Genomic DNA, 8,223 nt, shown 5'->3' with positions numbered 1-8,223 from the left:
AAAATTTAAAATAAATGTGCTCCAATGGTCTGACTTGTTAGGCTGATATCCTCTATTGAGAAGTAGTACATGGTCTAAAGTAGACACGATGGACCCTTCCCACGTACCAACAACCTTATTCTATACCTTTTGGAAATACAACAACACTGTTTACAACTTCAGAAAGGTATTGGTAATGTGTGAAGACTCAAATACAGAAATATTTTTTCTAAAGATTTAAATAAAACTTTCAATTTTGAATTGACTTTAAGTGCATAGCCCATCAAAAATGGCAAATCAGAATTTTCTTCTGGTTTAGTGAGTTTGTTTGGTAGGTTTATTTTCTTATGAACTCAAACCCTATAAGTTAACAAGTTAAATTTCTATGCAAGAGTCACAGATATAGAACACTACTAGAAAGAACATACACGTAAGTATCACAATCTGGGGGATTTCATTACTGCTTGTGTGTAATATTTTGTTTCAAGTACTCCATGTGTATCATGATGGAAATGTCAAATACTTGGCTTCTGAAAGAAGATGTCTAGATAATTCTGCAACAGTTCTTAACATAACACATATAAAGATGATTAATATATTACATCTGTGTCTAATTTATAGTTTACCAAAAAGCACAAAACCCAAGCTATGTTGGCATCTTTAAAGAACACTTATCATAAATGTTACCATAACAGAAATCATAATACCAAAGAAAACTCAGATATTCTCATTTAATCTTGAAATACACATATGCAATGAATAAGAAAAATATAAGAGAATATTTTCCTCTCTAAATTATTCTTTGGTGATATGAAATTCAGCAAAATACCAAACATGGAGAACTTACATTGTGTTACCTTAATATGCAAGTGTTCCCGGTTTTAAAAATAAATCTTAAGGTAGGTTGCTACCTGGTTTCAACTGCAACAAAGAAATGGTCAAAAATATTTTGAAATATATAAAAAACATGTGCTTCCACTTGCAAGAATATAGACAAATGACACAATTACTTAAATCATTTAAATATACAAATACTTATATATTTCAAATAAAATTTCTTAGAAGACTATTCTAGACAATTCTAGACCTCTAAATGTCACATTCTTTTTCCTACACTCAAAAGCAAAAGATGACAGCGAGCAAAAGCAGTGCTTCGGACAGTTATGACCCACTGGGATGCACATGTGTTTGCTCTGAAAGTCAGTGACTACTTAATCACCATCACGTGAAATGACCAAGACAGATCCCCAATCTGAGCCTTAATTTTGTATCTATAAAGAAGATGGAAGAAGTGATATATATATATATATATATATATATATATGTGTGTGTGTATCATCTGTAAATACATGCATCATATATACGTAAATATAGATCATATATACATATATGATATATATATATATAAAAGAAGAGATAAATGTAGCCACACAGGGTGGTGCACTCTTGTAATCGGGAGGCTGAGCCAGGAAGATCATTTTGAGTTCAAGGCTCACCTGGGCTACAAAGGAAGTTCAAGCCAGGCTGAACTGCATTGTGACACAAATAGCTTGGACCACATCACAATATCTTTTTCAACGCCCTGCTGTCTCTCTCCAATTCAAATGAAATATTAAAATTACTACAAAGCTAAGCATCAGTCAGTTTATGGCTATAGCAAATTTCTCATTTAATTCTAGCAACTTTTCCCCCCAGGATTTAGCTGAGATAGTTATGAATGACCATGGAACACAGAGGCCTAGGATGGCAAAATAAGATCATGGGCACAGAAAACTATTTCCCTTTGTAGCAATGCATGTTTCCACAGACCCATTAGCAGACCCTGACAAAAATCACATAAGCAGAACATCTACATACAATAAAAAACTGTTATGAAGACTATAACCAAATCCTCTAGCTTCCTTCACCTGCTCTTAGTCAAAATGAAACCACTAATTTTGGAGCTTTCTTAGCTGGACAATACACTATTTACTTTGCATTAACTTCTTACTGTAGATAATAGTCTTATCAGGTATGATAAGAGTTCCCTGGATTATGTTCAAGAGATCTGAAAGTCATTTTTGCTGAACAAAGGGAACTTTCACTTGAGCCTATAGAAATCAGATGGGCGACCACCACAGGACCAAAAGCATTCGGCATCTCTGTCTTCACACTATCTGTCTCCTGTGCTGTTTCCAGGTGAAGATCAGATTCTACTCAGTTTTGCATGTGGATTATTTACAAAAGTTTTGTCCAAGTCCATAATATAGGCTTCACTGAGCCTACTGCCCATTGGACCTGGTATATATTTTCTTTCTCAACTCCTTTCTGTTCTTCCACTTGTGCTTCATCAGAAACCATATCAAACAGAACACAAGAAGCCAAGTTCTCTGGCCCCATCACAGGTTCCAGACCCACAAGACTGGACAGTTCTATTCTGGGCAGGATGACCATAGGAGAGGCACAGAAACCTGACAACCTCTAAGACAAGCCGACTGCGACCAGCCAGTGGTCCGCGTCTATCACAAGAAACATCTTCTCCACCATGCCTCTGGCAAATGCACATATTGGACTTGCATCCACGCCGGCTACTCAATAAAAACGTGCTGCTCTCCTTGCTTTGGGAGCAGAAGCCCATCTCATTTTCAGCCAACTTCCGAATCTTTCTAGCTGAAGCCACAACTGCAAGAATGCGTACATCTACCATCCTTCATCTAGTCTCCTTTTTACTGTCTTTGGGTGAAAAACTCCTGTCACCAAGTGTCACTTGTGTTGTGTGCATTTGCAACACCAAGTGACCAGCCAACACTACACAATCACCTCATACAAGCTGGTAACACAAAACCTTGAATTGTTTTGGTATTTTTAAATTACAGAGGAAAAATACCGGGTAACCACTGAATTTTCAGATCTTTAGGGCCAGTTCAATGGCCTTTTCTCCCCAAATCCTCATTGAGCAGTGACATCTGCTTTTATTGTTTCAAACAGACCTTTTAAGTAGAAGACCCCTCAGTTCTTTAGTTTAGCTCTTTAGTTTACACTCCAGCTTCTATCCAGTTCCTCATGCATTTCTAGTAGCTGGATACACACCTCTACTGCTCTATATAATTTTAAGAGGAGCTGAGGATGGGAAAAGGTGAGGGGGATGCAGTGAATGGGAAGGCAGTATCTTTAGTAAGATCATCTTAGAAGAAATAAAGAGAAATGGAGAAAAACACAAGCAGGCCTTGGAAACATCGGTATCCGTAGAAGAAGTGTCCGAGCCTAGTAGGAGAAGATTGAATCATGTTGATGCAACCTGAAATGTTTCCATCCCTCTTACGGGAGGCAATTGTGAGTTCCAATACTATCTGGATTGTAGTCATTCACCAGGTTTACATTTGGGAGTTTCTACAGCAAAACCAAACAAAAGCTAACTGGGAATTTTAAATTTACCAACTAGAAACTTGCCTATCATATCCACTTCTGTCCCTGATAACAATGAGCAACTCTTTGCTACCCTATCTCCATCAATAATGAAAAGTCTCCTTTGTCAACTACGTGTAGAATCTGAGAAGTGGATTTTACTTCAGTCTTTCAATAAAACCATCAATTACTAGCCTTGGCTGTAAGTATCCACGCTCATGTGATACGAGAAACGAAAAGCTCACCAAGGTGCTATCTGAAGGCTCCTTAGCAGAAGCGCCATCTTGTTAAGCTCAGATGAAAAACTTAACCTCCATTCATTTAGCAACAGAATAACAAGGCCTTGCATTATGAAGACTACCAGCATTCCTGCAACAATTATGTGAGAAAACATCCGAAAAAAGTACTTTGGAAAACCATAAACCTGCACTGTCCAAAGTGTGCTTTCCTGGTTGTTATACCAGTGGACAGATTACTATATTTACTTTTTTTAAACATTTATTTTATTGTTTTGATACAGTGTCTCACTATGAAGTTTACACTCAGTGATCCCCCTGTCTCAGCCTCCTCGCCACTGGGATTACAGGCATGTGCCACCAAGCCCGGTTTCAGCGGCTGGCATGGCACAGAGTACTGAGGATCGAACTCAGGTCCTTAGGCTTGCTAGGCAGGTGCTTAGGCCACTGAGCTATCTCCCCAACCCATTAATATCTGTGCTACCAGCCCAATTGGCCTAAGACAAGATCTCATCACTGCCCTAAAAATCTCCACAAACATCCCAACCAGTGTTCACCCGTCTCTACTTGATGCCACAGTTTTTTCTCCGTATCTTAACTTTTTAGGATTTCCCAGAACAGAGTCAAAAATCACTCAAATGCTACAAAATTCCAAAGTGATTCAATAATCATTGAATTTAGAAGCCTCTCAACATCTGATCATGGCTTACCTTTGTATACCTTTATTTCCTGTTAATTTTCTGTAATATTTGATATCCTATTTGGATAAAAACAGATAGCCAAACAGAACCCTCCCCTCACTGGACTCATATCATCTGACCTTTTAAATTACTACTCTTCTTTCAGGTAATGCACTTATCAGAGCTTTTCAAAAGCACAATGGATCTGCTCTCACCCAGAGGTGAAATTATCTGTTCCTGCAATTCAGCCTCACCTTTAATTTCTTTCTACACACTGCTGAGGATTTTATCATTGTTTAAAAGAATTTATTTATTTATATTTTTATTGGGAAACAAATAGCAATGAGACAGTTTCAAAACCAATTAGTAGGACAGTTTCATAATTAGTACATTGCATATTTTTGTCTTTGTAATCATTATTCATAGTACAAGATGCAGACATGATATCCTGTCCAAACACTATTAGTACAAATCTTTCTTTTCACTGAATTAAGAGAAATTAGCTGTATATCTATTCTAACTATTTTGTATATACAGAAACAAAATGGTCTTTCATTTATATCCCCTTTTTTTGTTTAGTTTTGTCAGAGATGGGTATTCCATTGCCATTTAAATATTGTAAGTGCATTAGTTCAGCAAAATAATACCATATAATCCAGTAGTCCATAACAGTATTAGGTTATCCATAGGATTTTATTCTTGATGCACTATAAAATCTCAAAGACCACAGCCTTCTTCAACCAATGAGCTGTGTGCTAACCATGTTTTTAATTTCCTTGTAATAACTAATAAAGCAATCTACTGTTCATACATAGTAAAAAACTCAATTCTTCACTTCAACCAACTAATACTGAATTACTAACATCAAAAGGAAATGACACCCTCATCAAGTAAGGTTACTTATTAACCTTAATAAGGTAAACTTACTCCCGAATGAGTTTCTAAAATGATGCTCAGCCCAAATATGAATCAGGATGACCCAGGGAGTATGGCAAACAACTCACCCTTACAGTGCATCCCAAACTACTGAAGCAGGGGGAGGAGTGGTGACATTCCGGGGCAAGTTCTCCAGATGGTCCCCCTGGGAGCTTCCAGGAGAAACCACTGCAGTGAATGGCCCAGTGTGCAGAGGTGTCAATCAGTGAGATAATTTCAAGATCTCCCTAATTCTGTTTTCTAGCACATAGGATAGAGCTATCCCTTAAGGTCATTACAGATATATGCAAAATAATCTTCACCATGAGCACAAAGAAAATTCTCTATGTATTTAAAAATCTTTTGGGTTGCAGCTGAAAGTTGACCTAAAGTCAGGAATATGCTAATCAATGAATATTGATTCCATTACCTGCTGATCATAAAAAAATTGCCATAAATTGTATAAAAGAGATAAAATCTTTTTTCCTCAAATACTTTTAGTACACCTCTTATGCAGAATATAATGCAAATATGTTACTTTTCTCAGTGTAATTTTTTATAAAGTTACCAGCTATCAGATGGCCATAAAAGCACTATCACCTTATAACAAGAGTATAAAACCAATGATGTTCAAGTGCTGCAGAAATGAATGACTTCACTCATCTCTCAGTACAGTACTGAGGTCCTCACTTTTCTCATCGGGAGATTCACCTGTAGTAAGAGATTATTCATGACTGTTTTAAATGTGATAGAGACAAAAAGATTTTTCACTTTAAAGACACCAACGAAGAATTCATGAGATATTAACAGCAGCTTGAATCAAAAACATCGACAGCAAAGTAGTTACCATCTTCATTTTAAGGAGACTAAAATGCAATGCAAAGTTTGCTCTTTGTCACTGCTTTAAAACAGGACCTAGACTCTTTAAGTAAGTGAATAAAAAAAAAAAATGATTTAAGATTTAGTTCCTAGAAAGAGAAACTGGAGATGCTGGAAATGGGTGGCCTGTATACAACTCACACTTCACGCGCACCTCTATCTTCAGACTACGGAATTCCACCCATCTGATCTTGACGTGCTTTTGAGAGGCAACCATGTTTCCTGGATATTTAGTTTGAATTTTTAAAATTAGCAAATAATAACTGCACATATTTATGGGGCATGGTGTGCTAATATAATACCCACATAATGTGCAATAATCAAGTCAGAGCAACTAACATTCCTATCTCTTTATTGTGTCTTTGCATCAGAAAACTTTGAACTCTTCTCTCTCTGGTTCTCTGTAAGGTTTATACGTTGTTGTAAATTATCATCCTATTCTGCTTTTTTTAAGGAACTAACAGGTTCTGATTCACTAGCAAGGTACTGAACTAATAATTTAAAAACTATTTTCAACCTTTGTAAGTGTTGCAAGATTTTCTTGGCAGAACGCTTTATGCCATCAGTTACTTATTTCCATTTTCCATCTCCCAAGATAGTCTCTTCCTCATGTTTAATCGTTGGTCTCTCAATCCCACAAATAAGGGTGAACTAGGTTAACAGTTGAGCTCTTTAACCTCTAATGGAACTGGAGAGCTGAAATGCTAATTTAGCTTTTATATAATGTTGATAATTGCACAGAGTTGTCTGACACTTTATTTTAAATGTTTGTGGTCAAAAAAAACATTGAGAATACAGCAATGCACAAAAAAGATGCAAAAAAGTGTCTCTAGAGTCCACCATTCAAAGATAACCTTTCTGATGGCTGACGCACCTTTTCTATTTATTTACTCTATCAAAATGTTCATAAGACTACAATGTTCAAGTTGTAGACACAGCCACATGCAGTCACTGAGGGCCTGACATGTGACTAGTATGAACTGAGCTTTAAATAACATATAAAATATATATTATAATTTGAAAAGCCAATATTTGAAAACAATCTCATGAGCAAGTTTTGACATTAGTCATGCTAAAAAGAGTACTTTGGATATCACTGTAAGTAATACTTACCATTAAGATTAATTTCACCCAATTATATTTACTTGTCTTAATGTGACTATTAGAAAATATGAGAGTTCTCTGATATCCTTATTGAATAGTATTGGTGTAAATTACTCTAAATTTTTTACTTGTCATTTTATTAGAGGCCCATTTCCAAATGATTAAGCATTCTTATAAATGTTATTAACAGATACGTGATATGCCTTTTGATGGGTATTCTACAATTTAATTTGCACATTTACATGGTTATAAATGAGTTAAATATTTTTAGCATAAGCCTACTTGGAATTATCTTAGAATAGATTTTGGAAGTGAAATTATTATGAGAAAATGAAACAGTATTTCAAGGATATTAATGCATATAAGGATGTTTTCCAAAACTTTGTACCACCTATCACACCTTTAAAATATAAAAATTACCCAACTCAAGTGCCCTGAACAACATCAGATAGCAACTTTTAAAATATTTACTGGTTTGCCTTAAAAAGCTACTTGATTTAAAAGATGTTTATTATATATAAAGCTGTATGTCTTAAATTCTATTTTTTAATACTAGAAAAATTGATTTTCAAAATGGCTTTCATGATTTGTGGGTTTTGGTCAATTGATAAAGTCTTTACATCTTTGTCACTAGGTAATTTAATTAAGATAACTTAAAGTCAATTAATTTTTTTTTATATTTTTACCTAAAAGATACTATATTCAAACCTATAAAATTCCAGCAATGGCCAATAAAAATGAAAGACGTTGTACCCAATCAGTTATCAAGGATTGGCCAGATGAGACATACATAATGAGAACCATGAAAGAATGGTTAAGATTCAAAATCTGGATCCTGGGCCAGGGAGATAGCTCAGTAGAATAAGTGCTTGCCTGGCAAGCACAGGGTCCTGAGTTCAATCCCTGGTACTGCAAAATAAAATAAAATCTGGATCCAGATACTGACAAGGATATGAAACTGAAACTCAAATCATTTTGGAAAGTGTTGGTCAGAATCAACTAAAGCAAAACACAGGTGCACACAAGACCTGTTCATACACATACAC

The 8,223-nt window shown here is 35.7% G+C and overlaps 1 protein-coding gene across 1 annotated transcript in view; it reads right to left on the bottom strand.

Moving 5' to 3' along the window:
- The window catches only part of Cpne8 (copine 8), a 250,510-nt gene that overhangs the window by 93,120 nt on the left and 149,167 nt on the right, over positions 1-8,223 (bottom strand). The gene's annotated exons all lie outside the window — the stretch shown is intronic.

Source organism: Octodon degus, unplaced genomic scaffold (assembly GCF_000260255.1).
Source record: "Octodon degus isolate 3935 unplaced genomic scaffold, OctDeg1.0 scaffold00021, whole genome shotgun sequence".
NCBI classification, from domain to species: Eukaryota; Metazoa; Chordata; class Mammalia; order Rodentia; family Octodontidae; genus Octodon; species Octodon degus.
This window is presented reverse-complemented; position numbering and strand designations above follow the sequence as displayed.